Raw genomic sequence first — 24,331 nt, 5'->3', positions numbered from 1 at the left:
GAAGAACTTATAAGAACATGAGTGTTACATGAGGCAGGAAATTGATTTGTCTGCTGGAGTTGCTGAGGATATCACAGCAGGGAATCACTAGCTAGTAGTGTCCTTAGGACGGTTCCCTCTCTCATTACCTCATGAGTCTACAAGCAGGAGACCCAAAACCTCCAACCATCAGGGCAGAGTAGAACCAGGACTCCTACTGAAGGACCTGCCTCTAAGGTCTGTGTGGGTGTGGACATCTGTCTGGGTCCTTCTGGGCAGTGTGTGCTGAATGACAGGATGAGCCTCACATTGATTAGATGAGGGTGGGGAGGACAGAGTTTGTGAGGAGACTCCTTCATGTTCCTGGCCCTGAAATAAGGCGTTGCTGTGTTTCCCCTTCATAGTGGAATGGCTGACTGGCCATTCTGTTGTCCTCACTGATGGAGAGCTTTAGAAGTTGAGCTGTCTGAAGTGGGTCTTTTGTAGATGGCTGCCACAGATTGGTATAACACTATGTTATTAAAACATTATTGCCTATTTTATGTTATATTTTGGGAAAAACAATACCAAACTCTTTCTTTTTTCCTTTCCCTCTCAAGATCCCTAATTCTCTATGTTCTATTTCCCAAATAGTTTTTTCTTGTCAAGGTCATTGAATAACAAGACTATGAGATATTAATGGCAGAATGAGTAGGTTATTTTGATTCCCATTTGACCTCTTTTCTAAGTGACTTCCTCAGCAATGAGTAAGAGTTTCCACCTCTGAGCTCTGAAAGTGGTTAATAGATGTATGTCTCATTACCAATTTAGTGCATATTTTATCTTCGTGCTTATCCTTGCAGAAGAATATGGCTAATCTGCAATTTGTAACCTGCTCCATGCCCAACAATACTAGGTCTTTAATACACATTTTTTGATTGACTGGCATGTAAGAATTCAACAGCTAATATTTATTTGGGCACTCCTTAAAATACATGTCCTGGGGCTGTCCAATATCCATTGGCTCTCAAGGCACACGTCATATTCAGAGGAAGCTCTGCAGTCCTTCTACTATGATTTTCATGTCCATGCCCATGGGAAAGAGTCTGTGTCTTTAGTCTTACATAGCTACTTTGAGAGTCATCACCAAATTAAAGGCAGAAGAAGATGCTGAGATGATAAATTTAATCAGCTTCCCCAGAGGTTAGAAACATATTTCAGATACCTCTGCCCTGACGCATCTATATTCCAATCTGTTCAATTCAGCTGTCATAATTTCACCCCAATTTACCCCTTGCAAACACTTGAAATGATGCCTTTAATTAATTCTCTGCACTCACAACTTTGAACAATGCCAAGTTAGTTAATTATCTAAGTTTATGGCTTTAAGCAATAAATGAAAATAATTCCTAGATGCAAATAATGAAAATTCTTAGTCCCAGAATCAGATCTTCAAAGACTGCAGCCTGCTGCCTCCACAGAACTGTTTTGAAGAGCAAGAAGGTGCTGGGTACAAAATGACCAGATGGCATGGAGAGTATCTAGATGAGATATTCACTCCTAACTAGCAGATAGTTGTTTAGAAACATCTGCCTGTAAGTATTGAAAAAGCAGGAAGGTTCGAAGGAAAGTTGTAACCAGCTTTGAGTAAGTTGGGTTAGAATTGTTATTGTATAAATTCTCATAGGACAAGTTGTTTATAGCTCTGCTCTAGATGTTGCAATTTGAGATCAGATATAATGATCATGGATACCAAATTGTCCTGTTGTAGTAGAAATTTGTTTTATAAGGCATTTCTCCCAGAGAAGGAAGGAAAGCACTTTATTTTCTTCTCAGCAGTCATTCTGATGTATCATATACATTCTTTATGACAACAGTGTGGTAGGTTTTAATATCCTCATCGTTATAGGTAAAGAAACTAAAGCTCAGAGAGACGAACTAAATTAATGACATGGTAAGGATTTGAACTCAGATTTTTCCGATTCTTGGGGCCATGTTTTTCCCTTAGACCACACTGTCTCTGTGGGTAATTTGATAAAACAGGGTCCAACTGTAGGACAAATCCTTAATAAAGTTCTTGTTCTTCCTGAGGTCATAAGGAACCATTGTTTGTTAAACTGAAATCTTGGTTTGTTGCAATCCTTATTACTTGCCAGTAAGAGGTAGGTTTCTTGAGTTTCTAAGTATGAACACCTGTCTCACTTCTCCTAACGGAAGACAGATCTCAGTCAATATTTCAACATAATGAACAGGATGTCAAGACACAAGGCCTCGGGGTAGCTAAGGAATAGTTTTGGGTTCCAAGCTAACTTTCAGTGTGATGCTCCATTCTCAATTTCCAACAGCTAGCTTCTGTCAAAGGCATAAAGCTTAGAGTATTTGCTGCAGGCCTTGGGGAGGGAAGGGTGCAGACTGAAGTCCAACCTCTTTATGGAGAACCAATTAGTATAAACAACCTCTCTGTTGAGCAGTGTAAAAAAGGATTGCATTCCATGCTGCCCAATTCCCTACCTCCACACATAAGCCTTCATTTTTCTTTTCTAAATATTAAATTTTTGTAGATTATTTTAGAAGCCTTAGCGTCCTCCAAGCTCTCCTCCCTTCCCCAAAATGACATCTGGCAATGTTTGAGCTGGCAAGAATTGTACTCTGATAGAGCTATAAAAAGTTCTCTTTTCTTAGTACATAAGCAGAAAATCTTGATACAGAAATCAAGAGGGGGGATAAAAAAGCAAATATTTACTCGAGAGAATTTATTGTATTAGGTGAACAAAGTACTTCCATGGTAGGCTAAGCTCCAGGGTATGAACCAGCTGAAATAGTCTTCCGCTCTTTACTTTTTACTTGCTATTGTTAAATATGATCTTGACTGTGGTTACTTTTGAGTAAAGTGATGACTCCAAGCTAGGCAGAATTTGGTGTCCATATGCACAGAGAGAAATATCCCAGAGGAAACATGGAAAGTTCACTGGTGTCAGAATAAAAAAAAATCCCAGATTGGAGTTCTACCTTTGGCAACAATTAACAGAATGAGCTTGGGTCGGTCACCAGACTTGTTAACACACTGATTGCTGTATCTGTAGAATGGGTACAATCATAGTGCCTGCCATGCCCATAGGCCCTTCTATCAGCAAACTGGCCTGGGTGGACACTGACATAAAGTGGGCTGACAAACCTTGGAAGGATTCGTCATGAACAGATGAACTGCGATTTGAAAAAGGAAACATATAGTAAAGCCCTGGCGTAGAATCAGGCCAAGAGAGGTCACGGGGAGCGGAAGCTAGGAGCACTTCAATCAAGCAACATGGAGACTGAGAAAAGATTTACTGAGTCAAGGACAAGACTAAGCCAGGTATTTTGTTAGCTCACTCATTAAGGTTTTGAAGTTTGTGGATTCCTATCACCTGTATGATCTTTAGCAACTTATTTAACTTCTCTAAAGCTCTGGTTTGTTGTCAATAAAATGAAGATAATAATAGTATTTTCATCATAGGGTTGTTGTGAGGATTGTGTGAATTATACATGGAAAATCTGTAGACTAGTGCTTGGCAGGTCACTAAATCCCATCACTATTTGTTGCCATGACTCTTACTGCCTGAGAAGCACCATACCAAGGGCTTTATAGGATTTATGTCTGTGCGTCCTTCAATAGCTTTATGAGGTAGGTTTTGTTAATATCTCCACTCTGCAGATGAGGAAACTAAGACACAGAGTGGAAAGAAGAGCAAAAGCAGCTTGAGATTTATGGCTGCTCTGGGTCCAATTATAGGTCCTGAGAAGCCTAACCATGCCTGTTCCTGTTCGTGGAATTGCACAAGATCCATGTGCTTTTCCAGGAATTACCATCTTTCAAGAGAAGGCTCCAGGGAGCCTCTGATCCAAGCATAACAACAAGAAAAAATAAATAGAAATTGATGAGGCTGAGCCGGTGGGTCCCACCCCTTGCTCTGTGTTGTTCTCTAGGATGTATGAAAGGTTTGGTTCCATGGAAGCAGGGGTTGCTTTGTTTTGGTTACACCATCCACCTAACATCTAGCATAGCACGTAGTAGGGGCTTCAGAAATACTCATTGAATGAATAAGTGAAAAACTGAAGCATTAAACAAATGTGAAATACCTTTTCTTCCTTCTAACGATTGGTATCACTTATTCTCTCTCTTTCAAGGACTAATTCCTCATGTATCTGCCAGAAAACTGAGACTGTGTACTACAGTGATAAAACTAAGTGGTTCAGATTTTAACTTCAAGGACTAAGAGAGCAAAAAGACATTTTGGGTTATTATTCTGTATTTATCATGTCAACAATTTATCAGGCATGCCTAGCTATAAAAGACCCATTATAGCTTCATTTGATGTGAAATACTGTGTTATTAACTTGCTATATTTAGTGTATTTCTTTCTAACCATAGTAATTTCAAAGAGATCACAGTCTCTTTCCATCTCTGCTGATAGTTAGAATAGGATTTAACTCCTGTCAGTCTAACAAATTATATTCTAGTGAATATTGACATTCTTGAGGGTCACATATCTATACACTCTAAACAAACATCTGTTAATGATATCAGTTCATGAATCTCCAGAAATAGATGTTTTATATTCCCACCCGTGTTGCATTCTCTTCAAGCAATGCCCTTCTTTGTCCAGCTGAAAACTCATAGCAAGGCCTGTGGTCGATGAACCTGAACACTTCTCTGGCTTCCTCTTGATCCTCCTGCATTAAATGCTTAAAATTTAATGCTGGAGTTTATAGTGCCATGAGCTCCAAAGAGAGAAGTAAATGAACCATCACCCTGTCGGCTGTATCCCTGTGCCGGCTTTTGTGTTTGTGTTTCTCCCCGCCAGTGTGGCTGAAACGGTTTGCTATCAGACCACTCTCCTGTAAGAGGAACTTGGGGAGCCACACAATCAGAGACTGGGCAATGGCACTCTTAAAGAAGTATAGTAACCGGGCTTTTTCGGAGCCAGTCCATTTGCGCCTGCAGAATTTTGTCGACACAGCAGGAGCCTGGGGATTGGTGTCACTTGTATAGCACTTGAGAGTCTATGTTTGCTTTTCCTTGAGGAAAATTATAAAGATGAGAAAGCTTGGCTGCTCTGAGAATTTCTGAGCTTCTATAACCTTGAAGGATCCAGCTGTAAGAGGAGATGGGGAGTGGTGGGGTAGAAGTGGGGAGGGTTGGTGGATATACTCTGATATGTGATATGGCTGTGACAGGTTACTATAATTTATTATTTTTTTGGCTTGATAAAACTTAGAAATGTAATTTACGTTTACAATTTCCAGAATTAATTTATTATTCTAACACATTTAGACAGTTATAACTATAACTTAATGCGGGCTGAAACTTTGGGGAGAGGATATGTGCTTAGCGCAGAGAGAGCATTGAGCCTGCTTTGGCCTCAGGCCCCCTGGAGCCCTTTCTGCATGCTTTGCTGCACTGCTATGGAGCACACAGTGGCTGTTGCCTTAAGTTTTTCTTCTCTTTCCTTTCCCTGTAGGAATCCTACTCATTTTTCAGACCTCTTAGTCCTAGTATTCCCTCAAGATAACTGTTTTTTGTAATAGCCCAGACTCCCCAAATCATGCAGCTTACCCTCCCCTGGATTCCACACAGTGCTCCTGTGAGACATAACTGGACAAAGCCCCACCCCCTTGTCCCCCTGCCCAGGCCCCCTTTGTCAGATCAGGGGGGCAGATGCTTCTTGGCCAGCATGCGGCCCGGCACAGTGATGGGAAATGGTGCCCCACAGCCATATTGACACAGTATTGCAGAGTGTCTGAGGCCATCAGCTCAAAACCCTCTTGGGGATTCCCCCAGCCGCAGCCATATGCCTGCTGCTACAGGCACGTTTGTCTCTCTGTGCACTTTGGACATTTTTTTGGCAGCCCCCGTGATGCCCCTATTTGTCCCCTCAACCAGGGCTCTGGGTGATGGCCTCGCTCTGTGCAGGGAGCCAGACGTCAGAGTGTCAGGTTTCAGCTGAGAAGATGTTAATTACGCTGCTGATAGACCTGCTTTAATGGGGCTTTATTGGCATCTTTGCCCCTTCTCAGAAAATCTAAACAAAGCACACGTTTAAAATTTTGCTTTTGTTTTCACCTTGACCACAAAATGATCATTATTCCTGTGGGTTGGGTAAGGATGTGTTAGGACCAATTGGGAGTACATTTTGAGGAGCATCCAATGTTGTTAGAGTCATTGACTCTGCCACAGTCATGACCCCACAGGCATGGCATGCGCAGCAGGGCAGAGAGATCTCACTACAACTGAGGCCTGTGTGTGCGGGGCAGGGCCAGTCTATGAAGGCCCAGTCCTATCAGATGAGTGTGCTACCCCATTAGATGTTTTATGAATGTGAGTAGCATTTGAATCTTCCTAAAATAATGTACCTAATTTCCCCAATCATTTACTGCAAGGTAGTTTTACTGGCTGTACTTCATGAAATATATCCTGACAGTCAAATTGCCTTTCTGAGGTGGTCTATGATTTTCAGCACTGTGATTCCTTAGTCAAATGTATTTTTACGATGGATATGAACAGTTGGTTAGACTCTTTTTACTTGCCCATTATATCCATAAATCAGTGCATCTACAATAATTAAGGAAGATGGGTTTTTAAAACTTAACGTTATTCTTCCTTACAATAATCTTAAGTCCTGGGCAGGTGTTTATTAATTACCTAGTAATGATGAACTTCTCTACAATTACTGGACAACTTTAAATCTAGAGTATGAGCCTCGGTTAGATGCAGAGTTGGGATTTGCAAGAAGAGATTTAAATTGTAAGGCAAGTTCATTCCCTCAGTGGGTGTATACTGAAGGTCTGCTGTCAGCCAGGTCCCACACCAGGCTGCGGGGCCACCCACCAGGAAGAGGATACAGGCAAGCTCTCGAAGGGCTAAATGGTCTCATGGTTGGATGAAGGCTGTGAACCCTTCATCTTATGTCAGTATCGGAAAGCCCAGAGAATACTGACACCATCCCCTTTCACTCCTAGCCCAGAGGCAAGGGATTGTAGGCAGAAAAGCCATTTGAGCAGCAGAGGGGGATGCCCCGTTGATGGGGACAAACCAGAGCCAGGTAAGGGGATGAAAGTGAAGAAGGGAGAATGGGGTAGGGATCAATTTGATAGAGGTAATAGACCCTTGTAGAAAACTAAGGGCCTATGGGAGAGGAAACAAGGAATGTCCCCTCTTCTTCCCAAGAGAGCCAGGAGGAAGTGAACATCCACTGAGTTTATACTGTGGGCCACACACTGTGCTAGTTGTTTCCCATCTGTAGTTCCAATTATTTCTCAAAATAGCCCTCTATGGAGATGTTATGTCCATCTGATAGTTGAGGGGCTGAGGTTAGAAAGGTTAAAGATCTACCAAAATTCACATTCCAGTATACAGTGAAGACGTTCAAATACAAGTGTGTCTAACTTCAAATACATCCTCTTTCATACAGTAAATACTGACACTGCAACCACAGGTTCACAAACATGTTCGTTCATTCATTCATTCATTCACTCATTCATTCAACAAATAAATACAGAGACCCTATTTTGTGCCAGACAGTCAAAATTGTTTCTCTCACTCCTTTCTTTTGGCTTTAATGCTACTCTCTTTCCTTGCCTTTCACTTCTTACCTTTCTAGGTTCCTCTAAACTTGTTATTTGTGAAGAATTGATGACTATGTATCCCAGGTCTGTTATTCAGGAACTTAAGTCATTTTGTTACATACAGCCTGTGATTTTTCTCCTGGAAAGGAGAGAATAGTAAGAATCCTTACCTCTTGATGTTGGGTAATTTAAATTAGATAATACATGTGAGAGCATCTCTTAGATGGCAAGCACTCAGCATATGTGTGTTCATTAATGTGTTCTCCAAAGATTCACTCTCTTCAGTTGAAGGTGATACAGGCAGGTATCTTTTTGGGGAACTGTAGTCCTGCTAATGGTGAATACTGATGAAGAAAATAAAGAAAGAGGTCACAATCTGGCTGCCTGAATGGTATGTTTTTGTATGGTATACTCAGTGTTTAGAAGAGTCAGTTGCCAACATTTAAAATCAGAAAATTTTGTATAAAACCCCAAATTTCTGGATTCTCTTGAAGACCTGTCAATAGCAGATGGGTGTTCCCGCATTAACTGGAGCCAAGCAGTCATGTTGACTGACTAGGGTGACCATATGTCTTAGTTTGCCTGGCCATATTTCTGATTTATGCCTATTTCCTTAGCATAATTAATGGTTGCAGCCCCTTTTCTTTGGTTTGGACAATATGCATTATTTTCATCTCTGTGGTGCTGTCGTATCTTTGTCCCGTTACCTGGGCTGCCTCTCAACTTTATGTTATCTGCCTGTCCCAGAAAGCATTTGAGTTTGTGACCTCTTTTTAAGAGCATTTTCTTCCTCTTGACTTTGTTTCAATAGCACACTGCTTAACAAAGGATACATCAATTTGGAGGTCAGAAAGATTTAGCTTCTCCACCTTTAGAAGCTATATTCACCAATCATTCTTGAATGCAAGGAGAGGGTAGTGCCCTGTGAAGTGGCATCTGCCCTACAGAGAACAGCCTTGGTAATTCACCAGAAAATTTGGTCAGACCCAGACTGTCTGACTAGACAATTCATTTAGCTCTGTAAGAAAAAAAATGTCTGGGGTTGTCCCCAGAGGCAAATTCTTTGAAACACTTCAACAGTGGAAATAAGATTTTATTTCCATGATTATATGATAATGGCCTGTTACTGTGGTAGAGCTCTTTTTCTTTGATGTAGAAGTCTTCCCTTCAACATGTCATGTTAGGTGGGCAGGAAAGTGTTTCTGTATCTAGTTTTATAGATGAGGAAGCTTATTGCGAGGTTAAGTGACAAAGTCTAATGTCACATAACCCATTGGTTTACACAAGTGGGTCTGGCTGTCAATTTTTCTGAATCCTCTACTTGCACACCCTCTTCCTCCAACATTCACACAAGGGCACACTTTTTCTGTTATCTAATGACATTTCTCCAATCTAGAGGCCCCCCTCGCACACCCACCATTCATCTTATGACTTTTTCCTAACTACATATCAAATGATCGCTGGAAATTGTGTATTTTTGTAAACAATATGTGATCTTGACTTTCATCACATTCTACATGTTAAGACAGAGTGGTTAAGTAAATATTTACTTAGGAGTACCACAGGCTAGATATGGCCCATGAGTTCATGCTTACAATCTGATGAGGAGGGGGAACAGACATTACTCAAATAGCCACAAAGTGTGTAACTAGAACATATAATTACTGGACAGTCTCTGCCCTTAGGAGTTGACATTCCAGTGAAGGTAGAGCTCTGAGAGGTGTGAGAGGGCACAATGGAGGGGGTGGGGTTAGCTGGGAGGAAGGGCCGGTGTACTATGGAGGACCAGAGAAAGGTTTCCTCAGGAAGTAAAATTTGACTTGAGGTCTAAAGAGGGGTTGGGGATTGGGTAGGAGAGTTCTAGGCAGAAGAAAAAGGATATGCAAAGGCCCTGAGTCAAGAGGAAGTTTAGCTTATTGGGAGAAGTTGGAGAATACCAGTGGGTTAGTGCTCAAATGAAGGATGGTGGCACAACTTGAAGCTGCCATGGGACTGTGGGGCCCTTATGAGGATCTTGGACAGTATTCTGAAATCAGTGGGGAGTTAGTAATAGTTTGAAGGAGGGAATAACAAGATCAGATTTGAATTTTCAAAACATCAGTCTTACTGATGTTTTAGAGTAAAACAGACTGATGGAGGGGGCCAATAGTAGAGGTGCTGGTGGCTGGAAATATGGCAGGGAATAAAGTTGGGGAGCCAATCTGCTGCAGGATTACAAAGAATGAGAGTGACAGAGTGTCACGATTACTCCTAGGTTCCTGTGTTGGGTGGTGGTGGTGTCATTCATTGAGATGAGGAATGGGGGAAGGGGAGCAGTTGTGGGGAAGGGAAAATTAACACGAAAAAGTTAATGTCAATGGTTTGTCAGTGGCCAAACATGCTAACTTTCACTCATCAACAGATGCTTGTACTCTGATTACTTGGTGGGGAGATTTTATTGCCAATTTGTAGCCATTTGGTCCATAAACAATTATGCTGGCACATACTTGAGTTCCTACTAAATATCAGTGTTGTCAGCAAATGTGGATATTTCATATTGCATAGTCCTCTTCAAAGGGAATATCTTGGGTTTCATTGGTGAAAGTCATGGTGTGGGTGATCTATGTAGTGGAAGACTTTTTATCTAATATTGAGCATTCCTGTCATCTCTGAGTTGTCTTTCCTGACATTACCCTCAACTCATTTTATGTGCAGCTCCCTTAAACTACTATGCATAAATTCATTATACTTTTTTCATATTAAATTATATATTTTTTCTGTTTCTACCAATACTTTGGAAGCTCCTTGAGGGCAGGGACTGTGTCTTATTCATGTTTGTTTACTAGGTTTTCAGTATATGCCTGGAATATGGTATTTATTTAGCAAATGATTGTTAAACTAATGTTTTATATCATGGACAAATTATAAATTTATTATTCATGAGTCTCATTTTTGTTCCCATTGACAATGTACTATAATGACTGTTGGAACATTTTTTAGAAAGTAATGAGGAAGAAGTTTGAAAACTAAACTGAAATCTTTCAAGCCATAGTTCATAAAGTATAAAGGAAAGCTGTTTTAGTCCCTTCCATTCTGAAATCCATGCTTAGAACCATTAGCTGCCTGATTTGGGGGAAGAGATGGAGCTAAAATTTGCCATAATGCTAATGTAACAATGTGTGGTTACAGATTTGGGGAGGGGCATAACCTGGATCCTGGTCTTTAGCTTCTACTATTCTTTAAGGAAGCTGGTAGAGTGTCTTTCTGTGATTATTCTATAGACTTCTTTCTGTAGAGTGGAAGGATATTCATGCATCAAAGATCATTGTTTGGCATCAGTACTTTAATTAATTTAAAATAGTAAACATTCTTGGTTAGTCTGTATTTTAAAAATACTTTTTAGTATCATTCCTCCCTTTGACTTTCTGACTTATTCTTGAAAACTGGTGTAAGTCCATCAGGAAATGATGGAGTCTGTGTATCGAAGAGATAGAAACCTTTAGAAACCTTAGTTTAGAAACCTTCTTCTGAAAGATGGTGTCTATTGTGAATACCATCCAAAGCCACCCATCAGATGCATTTCTGCGTGGGCAGAAGTGAATGAGCCCCTGGTGTTGTGTCGGGGGCTTCTACACTCAGAGGGCTTGGGCTGAGATGTTGTCTTTAGCTGCAGAATGGCAAGGTCCAGAAAGGAGAGTATAGGCTGTTCTTCGATGAGAAAGACAAGAAAGTTGGAGGGGGCACGAATGAGGGAGTCTTACTTAGTCTAGCAAATCAAGTCCAGCATTTAGAAGCAGGACTCTTTAAGATCCAAAACCAAGATTGACTGTGGCTCTGTGGTATTTCAGTGGTTGACTCTTTTAGATAAGCTAACTTTTAACTAATATTATTGAGTCCTCTTATGTGATGTGAGATGGTTATTCATATTTAATTAAATGTTTCTCATCTCTTTCTGAAATGTCATCTTTTCAGCAAGACCTGCCCTTCACCATCTTAACCAAAATTGTAAACTTCTGATAGGTGTCTCTCCAAATTCTTATTCTACACTAGCTCTATTTTTATAACTTTTATTATAGAAAATTTCAAACATATACAAGAGTAGAGTATAATGAAACCCCAAATATCACCACTCAGTTTCAACAGTTATCAACTATGGCCAGTCTTTCATCTACCCTTACTTGTTGCTCCTCACTCCAGATTATTGTGGAACAAATCCAACATTACATAATTTCATTTTTGTACAGTCAATTGTCATTTTTTAAATTATCAGGATGATTTTATCTTTAAGCATTATATATAGATTTATAAGTGCACATATGAATATATTTTATTTACATGGATTAGGTAGCTGTTTAAGGACAACAGTAAGTGCTTACTAAAGAATTACTTTCTACAAGATGAAAGTGTAGAAATCAAGAATCAATGAATTACATTTGTTATATAGTAAATTCACATTTGTGGTGGTTAATGTTCCATAAAGTTGCTATAAATGCTGATTAGAAAATACTGAACCATTAACTCCTAAGGGAAATGCAGGGTTAAGATTCCATGAGACTCAGGTCACAACATTTTTGTCAAGCAACCAATATATAATCTTGTTTATGAGTCTTTCTATTCAAGACATCTTATTTAATATATGTTTTTATTCATTAGCATTGAACTCATGACCCACAGCACCATAACTCATGCCTGGGTGAAGATTTTCTGATACCTATTTTCTCCATAAGGCACATCACAGCCTTCTTGTACTTAGGAACACTAGACAGGACTTCAGCATTACATTTGGGGCCATTTTAAACAGCAAAATCACCCACAGAAAGTACAAAAATGTGAGAAATGTGGCACTAAATAGAACAGGAAAAGGATGTTTGTATGCAGTTATGAAAGGTGAAATAAGAAAGCAGACCATTGCCTTCTTCATCTTAAGTTGGGAACTTGTACATCAGGTGACTCAAGCATTTTGCCACTGTGCTCGTGCATGAATGACTGCAGAAGCATTTTGAGTGTCGGTTTTCGGGCTACTAATAAATCTTAGTGAGTAGGCAAAATCACAAATGTAGAATCTGCAAATAATCAAGACTGGGTGTGTTTTATTATCTATCTCTAACAGAAAGAGGTTTCTCTTAAAAAACATTATCACAGTATTATTATTTCACCATAACTTTAATAATTACTTATTATCACCAAATATCCAGTAAGTTTTGCATTTCTCCAGTTTTTGCTTAGCCTTTTTTAACCTTTAGGCTTCCTTCCCACATCTGTCTCTTTTCTCTGTCTTTTGCTTTTAGCTTGCAACCCTTTGTTGAAGAACAGTTTGTTTGTTTCCCATGGTATGGATTTTGCTGATTGTCCTTCTGGTGTTGTTTAATATGTGTCTCTGTCTCCAGTACCTCCTCCACATTGGAAGTTAGAGCTATAGGCTTAATTAGGTTTTATTCACTTTTATTTTTTGGCAAGATTATTTTAGGGGTTGTGTTTTGTACTGCCATCAGAGAGCACATAAGTCTGTTTGTCTCTCATTTTATCATGTAAATAGGCACTGATGCTCATTTCTTTAATCGGTGGATCTTAAGCAGGTCAATTTTTCCTCCCAGGGAACATTTGGCACTGTCTGGAGACAATTACCAGCATCTGATGGGTGGAGCCAGGGATGCTGCTAAATAACCCATAATGCATGGGACAGCCCCCCACAACAAAGGATTATCTGGACCAAAATGCTGGAAGATGGCAATACTCTAATTCTATCATTGAATTAGAGTTAGCTGAAATACTTTAATAGAGAGAAACTTTTTTTTTTTGAGAGGGCATCTCTCATATTTATTGGTCAAATGGTTGTTAACAACAATAAAATTCTGTGTAGGGGACTCAATGCACAATCATTAATCAACCCCAAGCCTAAATCTCAACAGTCTCCAATCTTCTGAAGCATAACGAACAAGTTCTCACATAATGAATAAGTTCTTACATGGTGAACAGTGCAAGGGTAGTCATATCACAGAAACTTTCGGTTTTGATCATGCATCATAAACTATAAACAAGTCAGATATGATTATTCGTTTTATTTTTATACTTGATTTATATGTGAATCCCACATTTCTCCCTTATTATTATTATTATTATTATTTTTTAATAAAATGCTGAAGTGGTAGGCAGATGCAAGATAAAGGTAGAAAACATAATTTAGTGCTGTAAGAGGGCAAATGTAGATGATCAAGTCTGTGCCTATAGACTAAGTATTAATCCAAGCTAGACAAGGGCAACAAAACATCCACGGATGCAGAAGATTTCTCTCAAAACGGGGGTGGGGTGGGGTTCTAAACCTCACCTCTGTTGATCCCCAATTTAGAGAGAAACTTTTAATCATAAACTTTTATCTTAAGGTAAAAAATCATATAGAAGTAGCAGGATTTAAACACTAAATATCATCCCATCTTTGTTCCGTAGGAGAGTGTTCAAGTAGGTCACTCATTTCCTTCTCTTCCCTCCCTTCCTCCCTCCCTCCCTCCGTCTTTCACTCCTTCCCTCCTACCTCTTAGTTAAACATATAACTTACTTATTTAATATATATTCTATGTCTTCCCCCACTGGAGCAGGCATACTTGTTTGTTTTGTTTCTGAACATACCTAAGCAGCTAATACAGTGTCTGGTGCATTGTTGACACTTAAATATGTGTTAAATAAATGAATAACAGTGAGTGATTAGAGGAGGTAATATTTTAGACTGTGTGATCAGGGACAGCCTCTCTGTATATAGTACCTTGATATAAGACCTGAATGGCAAGAGATGCCAGCCATGTGAAGAATTGGAGAGACAGCATTCCAGGCAGAGAGAAGGCTTAATGCAAAGGTTTTGATGCATGAATTAGCTTGGCTTGTTTGGGAGCACAGAGAAGGCCATTGTGGCTGGGGTGGAGTGGCAAGGAGAAATGGTGCCCAGTAAAGTTGAAGAGGTAGGTAGAGTGGAGATCTCACAGGCCATGGTAAAGAGTTTGTATTTTATTGTTTGCTAGGAAAAATTGGAAGGTCTTACGTAGGAGAAGACTTGATACACATTTTGAAAAGAAACACTCTGGGTGTTAAGTGAAGAAATGGCCTTTGCAGGACAAAGATAGAAACAAGGAGACCAGTTAGGAAGCAACTGGAGCCCCGAGGATAAAATGTGGTGGAGGGGAGTAGGGGGGCTGGTGGTGAGAATGTGTGTGTGGTCAGGGGGAGGAGGGGAGGATGGTACTGACAATGGAGAAAGTGAGAAGCAGTTTGGATATGAGAAAACTGAAACATGTAGATGTGTTCTGACTTAATAAATGCAATTACCTAAAATGTTTAGTAGATTATTAATGATAATAAGCATCTGCACAATGGATAAGGTATATGACTTGACAATTTATGGATTGAATGACTACTCAAAGCACAAATTTTTATTGCAGCACACATTCTCATTTGTGTTGTTGAATATTTTCAATGTCTGTGTTTCTGGAAATGGTAGGATTGTACTTCCTCATTTCCTTGTGGTCACATAGGACCTTTAAATTGCATACGAAAGTGATGTGTGTCACACTGCACTAGAGCATTTAGATGTGTGTCAGTGTGAGACTTTCTCCAGTGAGACTGAGCTAACTCTTCCAATGAGATGATGAGATGGTGGCTTCTTTGTCAGCCTGGGTTCTCCCCGGTGTGACTACAATGAGATTTCCCTCCTGTCAACCAGCTGTGGGCATATAGCATAAGTAGAGGAATAAACCCCTGTTGTTTTAAGCTACTGACATTTTGGGGTTTCTAAAAATTGAAGCATAATCTAGCCTATGATGATTGGTATATGGCACAAAGGCAAAATCTTGAAGACAGAAAAACTAAACCGTCTTCCAGTAAGGGCCTGGGAATGACCTCCACCTAAAGATGGTCTCCATGGCTTATTGATACATTATTGAGATGCATATTGAAATACATTAGCAAGGTGGGATGAAGAAAAGTGTAAAATATGCTTGGAAATGGGATTTAAAAATGTAATATTCTGCCAAGAGTGGTCATTTTCTCAGTCTGTTTATTAGGAAATGGGCTTTCTGAAAGAATCTGTGACCTGGCTGATCCATCCAGCACTGAGCTAACTGGAACCTCAACACATGAAATATGAAAGTCAGGACAGCAAGAACCCAGAAAGAGAACAGATTAAAGAGATCAGAGGTCTCAAGCTCATGGGTGGTGCTAAAGATCAAACAAACAAACAAACAGATAGAAGAAGGCAGAGAACTGATAACCCCCACCCCTCCCATGGATTCTGGTCTGCTTGCAGCTGCTGAACCTGACTCTGGAAGAGACAATCATTTCAGCCAGCTTCCAGTGAGCTGGGACCACATTGGTTGTATGGTACACAAAACACAGCCTAGGAGAAGTTGTTGAAACCTAGACACCATGATATACTTGGCCTGACTCACTCACTCTGTACCACATTTGGTCAGTTCCATAAAAATACAGTACTGAGGAATTGTTTTTTCTTCCCTCATGTCCTAGTGCCCCCTTGGTTAAAAAAAAAAACCTGACTAGAATTTGTTTCCTTTTGCAGTGTTTGGGCAAGTTTTTCTAGCCTGGCATCAAATAGGTATCTTCTTTGTTTGTCTCACATTTCCTTTCTGGAAAATTATGTGATAGGCCATAGTAACACACAAACCTCTCTTCTAAAGAGTCAACTAAGACTACGTATGCACCTGCAGGCCAACACTTGATCTCTGGATTTGTGATGTTGAGAAGAGGAGATTAGATAAGCTTGAAGGAGAATGAGATAGGTGCAAATGATGAAATAGGAATTGCATTCCTGAGTAACTTTCCAAGAGTAGAGAAGTTCTCAGTTTAATAGAGGGTGAGATACCAAGTCTGAGGTATATGCACTATTTGTTTTTTAAGATAGAGTGTGTCCCTATAAAAATGCACTTCAAGGAGCATAATTGCAATTGGGAGTGGTTGAAAGATTAAAAGTACATTCAGGTGTGTGTTAGTGCATATTCTTGCTTAAAAGTACAATGGGGGTAGAGGGAGGAAGTAGATAAGAAAGAGCTGAACCCTCCTAGGCCTGATGCTGACAGAGGAGACTGGGAGGTGCCTTCTGCAAGGAGTCGACAAGCATACAAATTCATCCCTAAACTGATCTCATCTCTTTTGCTTCTTGGACAGACAGCACTAACATGATTCATAACTTGGTTTAGAAATAGTCATCTGTCTGATGGTGTCATGGGTAACATTGCATGATGCCTTCTGCCTGACACTCTGTGTGTGAAAAATAAGCAATTGCATTTCCTTCTGCAGTTTCTCCCCCTTCACCTAGGCTCATAATATTTCCCCAAATAACCTCGGTGATTCACTGGAAAGATTTTGTGGATACAAATATGTCTTTAATGTCTTTCCACAGCTGGGTCTAAAGATATGAATGCTGTTAGGGTCCATGTCTGGGTGAAGTCACCCATCTTTATTATGCCTGATCTGAGTTTCATTTCTTTAATGAAAAATCACAGGCAGGAGATGGACTGGAATGCAAAAGCAATGTTAATATGCAGTGTCATTATCAGAGCCTGTCTCAGAGCCAGATGTGAAGGGATGACTCAGTAACTGTTTTGTGTGATGAATGAATGAATTCACAGACAACCACATTCCACAGAAGACCTATACCCGTTTTCAAGGTGCTCACAGTTTATTGCAAGAAACACAAATAAGCACATGACATCACTACTTCTGAGGAGTGCTATATATGGACTGTTGGCAGTGTGTGTGGAGTGTAACAAGAGCTTATGGAAGGGGCATTTAACCCAATCTGAAGGGGGTTTTATTAGTTTCCTACTGCTGCTGTAACAAATTGCTACAAATTTAATGGCTCAGAACAAGGCATATTTATTATCTTATAATTCCATAGGTCAAAGTCTGACGCAGGTGTCATTGAGCCAGATTCAGTGTCAGTGGCATCGCATTCCTTTTTGGAATTCTCTCTCTAGGGGAGAACTGTTTCGTCATCTTTTCCAGCTTGTAGAGGTAGCCCGTATTTCTTGGTTCATGGCTCCCTTCCTCCTCCTTCAAAGCCAGCAACATTGCATTTCTCTGACCCTCCTTCCTTAGTCATGTCTACCCTGACCACACCCAGGAAAGGTTCTCCACTTCTCAAGACTCATGTGATTAGATTGGGCCAACCTGAATAATCCAGGATCATCTCCACATCTCAAGATCATTAACTTAATAACACCTACAAAGTTGCTTTTGACACATAAGGTAACATTTTCAGGTTCCAGGGATTAAGACATGGACATCTTTGGGGGACTACTATTCTACCTACTACATTGGAGAAAGAGAAAGTGAAGGAAAGTCTAAGAGAGGTGACATTTGATTTGAGTCCTAAAAGCTGAACTGAAATTCTCCAGGTGAAGAGGGAGAGGGGAGAAATATGGGGAAGGGATTCTAGGCCAGATGGGAATCTCAGCTTTGATGGGGGAAATGTGTACTGAAGCCAGTATGTGGGTTCAAGGTATAATGAAAGCTAGAATTGGTATTTCCTTGGTCTTTCAAGAAGATATATGGCTATTTCCTGTTACTTCAGTAAATACCTGAATAGTCAAGAGTTTTGCTATCATTATCTTACTAATTCTTATTTAATTAGCAGCCTGATGAAGGAGGCAGATGGTAGATATTATTGATGGAGATTGTCTGGTTTTTACTTGCAAACTAGTGGTCTCTAGCCAGGACAAAGATGAAGGGGTGATCACAACAGGATGTGAAATCAAGTGAAAGAACTAGAACTATAATGAGAGAGACAATATGTCTTTTCAGTTAACAGTGGGAGAAAGACCAATTAATGAAAACGGTGACAGGCTGCAATTACCAATAGATGTTGGCTCAACATCTCATATTGTCAATAAGTGAACATGTGTGTTGGCTATAGTAGTTTTTCTACTGTGAAATCTTGAAGGCAAATGTAAAGGTGTAAACAATACATTCGAATATCTATTTCAGCATATATCTCTTCTAATCATAAGAAGAAAAAAATGGAATAGACTCTCTGGTCCATAAAAGCAATCTCCATGTTCTTCAGATTCAGTGCACATTAGAGAATATCCAAAGAAATATTTGAATAATAATAAGAAACCCCTCTGTGAGCCCAGAATTCTATAATGACTGAAAATATCTTTCAGGAAGAAAGGTAAAATAAAAACATTTTCCCACAAAGGAAAACAAAAAGGATTTGTTGCTGGCAGAACTAGTCTAAAAGAATCAGAAAGGGACATTCTTAAGGCAGAAAAGAAATAATACCAGAAGAAAACCTGGAACATCAGGAATGAGGAAAGAGCAGCAGAAATGGTAAACATTTTAGACTATTCTTAGACTCCTCCTGAGTTTAAATATTTGATGCTTGCAAGTAAACATAAGAACATTGTCATATGAGGTTTTCAGTGAGTACAGATGTAATATATACAACAATTTATAACATGAAGGGTAAAGATAAGGAAACCTATATTGTGGTAAGAGTTTTACATTCCATTTTGAAGTGGTAAGATACTGATTCTATATGGACTACAAAAAATTAAGTATATATATTGTAATCCCTAGAGCAGCCACTAAAAAATAACACTAAGATATAGTAAAAAACACATTAGATAATTAAAGTTAAAAATTAAAAATGTTTAAATAACTCAAAAGAAAGCAGGGAATGGAAAACAAAAGGATGAGAACTGAAGAACACAAATAGAGAACACAGTAATACGGTACACCTAAATTCACTATCATTCTAATAAAGCAAATGTTGTAAATACCCAACTAAAAGATAGAAATTTTCAGGATGGGTTAAAAAAAAATAAACAAACAATATGCTGTCTATAAGAAACTCACTTCAAATCAATAATATAAGTAAGTTAAAGGAGTGGGAAATGATATACCATGCAAATATTAATCAAAAGAAAGCTAGGGTGGCTATAATAATATCTGACAATGTATACTTTTGAACAAAGTAAATCACCAAGGGTTAAAAAGAAGTGTATTACATCATGATAAAAGTCAGTTCACTAAGAAGAAAGGGCAGTTTTAAATGTTATGTACTTAACCACAAGGTTCAAAATAAACAAAGCAAAAACTGATGTAACTGAAAGGAGTAATAGGCAAACCCACAATTATAGTGAGAGGTTTCAAAATTTCTCTTTCAGTGATCCACAGATACAGTAGGCAGGAAATCAGCAAAGACATAAGACCTAAATAACATTATCAACCAACTCAATCCAATTGACATTTATAGAACATTCCACCCAACAATAGCACATGAAATGTTCTTTTTTAAGTGCATAGGGAGATTCACCAAGATAGCCCATATTCTGGTTCAAAACAAACCTTAACAAGTTGAAAGAAATTTAAATAATATAAAGCATGTTATCTGATTATAACACAATTAAAGTAGAAATCAGTACCAGAGAGATAACAGGAAAATCCCTAAATATTGGGAAATTGGAACCATTTCTCTAACTAACATGAACCTATTCTGTATGCTGAAAATGATAAGACACTGATAAAAGAAACTGAAGACAATCGAAGATGGAGAGACATACTGTGTTCCTAAGTTGGAATACTCAGTATATAGTAAAGATGTCAATTATCCCCTAATTGATACATAGATTTATTGCAATTTCAATCAAAATAGTAGCAGAATATCTTAAAGATATAGACAAGCTGCTTCTAAACTATGTATTGGAAGGCAAGGGAGTTAGAATAGTCAGAACAATTATGAAAATGAAAAACAAAATTAGAAGAATTGTGCTATTGATTTTCAGACTTACTATTAAACTATAATAATCATTATAGTGTGGTATTAGTGAAAGAATAGACATAGATAAATGAAAATGAATAGAATCCAGAAATTGATCTACACAAATATAGTCAACTGATTTTTACAGAAGTGCAAAGAGATTCAATAAACTGTTGAAACAATTAGACATATACATGCAAAAAACCTCACTTATTTTAAGTCTCACACTCCCTATATAAAAGTTAATATAAAATGAATGACAGTTCTAAACTTACAGCATTAAATTATAAACTTTTAGAAAAACACAGGGGTAAATCTTTGTTACCTACAATTAAGCAAAGAGTCTTAGACATGACAACAAATTTGATAAATTTGTACTTTATCAAAATTATATATTTTTGCTTTGCAAAAGACTTAAGAGAATGAAAATATAAGCTATAGACTAGGAGAAAATATTTGCAAGTCAGATATCTGACAAAGGACTTGTATCCAGAATAGTAAAAAAAACTGAAAATTCAACAGTAAGGAAAGAAACCTAATTTTTAAAATGGGCAAAAGGCTTGGACAGATACTTGACCAAAGTAGATATAAAGAATAGAAAGCACATGAAAGATATTCAACATCATTAGGCATTTGGGATTAAAGTTGACTAAAACTAAGATGAGAGCACTACACATTTATTAAAAGGCTAAAATTGAAATACACTGACAATACTCAGCACTTGAAAGGACGTGGAAAGACTGGAACCCTCATACATTGTTAGTGGGAATGCAAAATGGTGCAGCCACTACTTCCCTCAGTGTGGCAGTTCCTTGTAAAGTTAAACATGTACTTGTTATAAGACCTAGTAATTGTGTTCTGGGACAATAATCCCAGAAAAAATGAAAACTTACTTTCACACAAAAACCAATACAAAAATGCATATAGATTATTTATAATCACCAGAGACCAGAAACTACCCAAGTATTCTTCAAGGGATGATTGATAAACAACTGTTATACAATGGAATACTACTCAGCAATAAAAAGGAACAAACCATGTATACAATGACATGAATGGCTCTCAAATGCATTGTGCTAATTGAAATGAGCCAGGCTCAAAGAATTACACACCATATGATTCCATTAATATTTCATTCTGGAAGACGGTGGTTGTCAGAGGCTAGAGGTTGGGGATGTTTTGAGTACAAAGGTGCAGCAGGTTGAGGGAGCTCTATTGTGATTGTAGTGATAGTTACATGAATCTATACATGTGTTAAGATTCATAGAACCAAACATCTGACATCTTTGTGGCCAACTCAACATGTGGCCAAAAATAAATTTTAAAATTTCACTGTACGATCATTTTAAAACAGAAGAACAAATACCTGGATGTAAAGATGGCAGAAGCTGACAAATATGCTGTATGTCTCTAGTTTACTGTGGTGTTTTTGATGTTGAACAGGAGAAAAAAAAAAAATTGTGAACTTCTTCCACTTGAAATCATACGTATTGCCAAGCCACTGGAGGAAAATGATTTTTGGAAGCAACAAGAGCCAAAAAGAAAAATCAAACTTGGACAAAGGATAAAGTGAAGCCAAATGCTGCTTGCTGCCTTTGAGAGCAGAGGTAAGTGACTTAGAGGCCCAGAGCAGAGTTGCTCAAGCTGTCACCCAGAAGTCAGAAAGCAAGGCCCTCGCTTCCTGTTCACTAGGGATCAAGGTCAAGCACGGCATCACCATGTCCTGCAGAGAAGTTTCCTGAAATGGAGCCCTCAGGAATGTTCAAAGATCCTATGACTCCCTTGTGAGAGGAAAGCCCATGACTTTGGCCTGCTTGGAATAATGTCAGCCTATCCCATGTAAGATTTGGTGTGCTGAAAGGGAAGTGTTGACACTCAATAATTGTAAGGGAAAAAATAAAGCAAGTCTTGAAAATGCAAAAAAGCTGGGCTAAACTGTAACACCTGTGCTTGGTCAGCAGCCCTAATCTGGAGAAAACTGATGAGGCCCAGCCTGGCAAGGTGATGCTCATGGAAAAGTCACAGGGCTGGGTGGGAGGATGTGGAAGCTTGTCAGCTCGGGGACCTACCCCTGCTTCTGGAGGTCCATACTCGAGGTGAACCCCAACTCACCACTACCTGGAGGTCTGACTGCCTCCCAGAAGGGATAGATCTCATAAGGCTCAGGACTCCAAATCCATGACTGAATTTAGAATGAGATGGGAGGAGATTTGTGTCCTCTGAGGTCTGTAGGACTACATCTATATATGACCTAATGTATTTAGTTAGGCCAGCAATATGTTTTATTGTACAGAGAAAAAAAATATGATGTGCTTCCTGATAAGTTTTATCAGGTGGTGTGGGGAAGGAACCTGAGATTTGTTTTAAGCTTAAATTCTGTCTCAACTCAGCCTGTAGCCTTAAGCAATTTTCCACTGTATTCCAATTTAGAGCCCAGCTACTCCCATGTGCCATCCGGGACATATCCGGAAATTGAGGCCCAGAAAGATGAAGGTCTGCCTTAGGCCCCACAGCCTCTCACTGCCCAAACTGGCTTAAGGCCGATCGGATTCCAGGACGAGGGAACAGATAAGGAAATGCTCCTGATCTGGTAGTCCTGTCTTACTTCTGAGGGGTGAAGTTTGTTTCCTTGAGGGAAAACTGGATAGATTGGAGAGACAGACAGACAGGTAAATTCTCAGGTACTTGGTAAGGTTATTTTTCTTTTACTTCAAAATAGGACAATATAGTAGGACAACATCTACCAAGATGAAGTTATAAGAAAATGACCTTTCTCAGGCACAAAACGACAAGACACTATTGTGTCCTAAGTACCTGAGTTGTAACTGGCCAGGCTTTGTTCTGATCTAGCACTTACTTCCAAAGCAGAGACGGAACGTGGCTTTCCTAGAGGGGCTCAGACCGGAGATTGCTTTTAGAAGGGCAGGAAATTAGAAACAAGGCTATTCTGAAGGAAAGGAATGAGGTGAACTTTATTCACAGAAGGAAAAGGTATGTGCATGTGTTGGTGATAAAGAAATGATGGTGTTGAGGCAGAATAGGTAAATTCTAGCAGAGCTAGAGTTTGGGGTTCTCTGTTATAACCAAAGATATCAGAACCAGCAAATCTGACTCTTTTTCCTTCCTGGATAAGTTCTCGTCACTAACCTGGTTTGTCTGCCTACTCCCCTGAAGATTTCTTATTCATCTTTGTATCCCTTAGTCTAGTAGACTGTCTGACATACAGCAAGTGCTCAATAAATGCTTACTGAATAAGTTGATAAGGTTGACTTTGTAAACCCTAAAGGGCCGCATAAGTATAAGGATTACTGTATTTGCTAAGGAGATGCCTCCCTGAAGCTATCTTATCTCCCAGGTGTAGAAGCCTGTTATGCTACATGTGAACAGAGGAGCCTTTTAACTTCAGCTGTCTGATTCTCCCTGGGGGAGTTAGTTAAAGCAGATCCAGGGGAGCGGGACTCTAGGCTGGCACTGGAGTAGGGATACTGAGGTTGTAATAGTGTCCATCATTATGTAGAGGACCTAGGAGTAAACTTCCTGCAAATGATAGACAAAGAAGGAAACCAAGGTCAGCTTGAGAGAAACACGATCAGGCAAAGGATGCAGGGTATGAGTGAGAAGGCCTGAGCAGGATGGTCAGAAACCAGCAGAAAAATGTGGCTAAGGTAGGATGAAGGTAAATGGCTCCTGAACACAGTGGTGCTGGAGGCCATGTCTTGGGAGCAGGTGCCCAGTGGTAAAAGCCCAAGTCAAAACAGATAAAATGATAAAATAAACAAATAAACAAAAACAACATAATAGGAACACATTGGTTTTCTTTCCTTCAATTTTCCATGTATATCTGGACACATCTTGATGTTGATGTATATATATTTTAGGTTAGACATGTCAGAACTTGAATTGTTCATCTTTTTTCTTTTTTAAGTTACTGAAATTTGCTCAAACATAAGACACCAATGTGAACCTGACAAGCGGATTGTTTAACTTATTCCAAAAAATAGTGTTTTATGTTTTTAAAAGCAGTTCTTA

The 24,331-nt window shown here is 39.1% G+C and overlaps 1 protein-coding gene across 4 annotated transcripts in view; it reads right to left on the bottom strand.

The window, feature by feature from the left end:
* The window catches only part of KCNMB2 (potassium calcium-activated channel subfamily M regulatory beta subunit 2), a 224,935-nt gene that overhangs the window by 61,144 nt on the left and 139,460 nt on the right, over positions 1-24,331 (bottom strand). Inside the window, exon 2 of one of the 4 annotated variants that reach the window (XM_036926782.2) lies at positions 7,731-7,904. The exons of the other annotated variants lie outside the window; for them this stretch is intronic. The gene's annotated coding sequence lies outside the window, so the exon portion shown is untranslated. The remainder of the gene's footprint in view (positions 1-7,730; positions 7,905-24,331) is intronic. 4 annotated transcript variants of the gene reach the window in all.

Source organism: Manis pentadactyla, chromosome 1 (genome assembly GCF_030020395.1).
Source record: "Manis pentadactyla isolate mManPen7 chromosome 1, mManPen7.hap1, whole genome shotgun sequence".
In the NCBI taxonomy this organism is placed as follows: domain Eukaryota; kingdom Metazoa; phylum Chordata; class Mammalia; order Pholidota; family Manidae; genus Manis; species Manis pentadactyla.
Note: the sequence above shows the minus strand (reverse complement) of the source record. Positions and strands in the feature narration are given on the sequence as shown.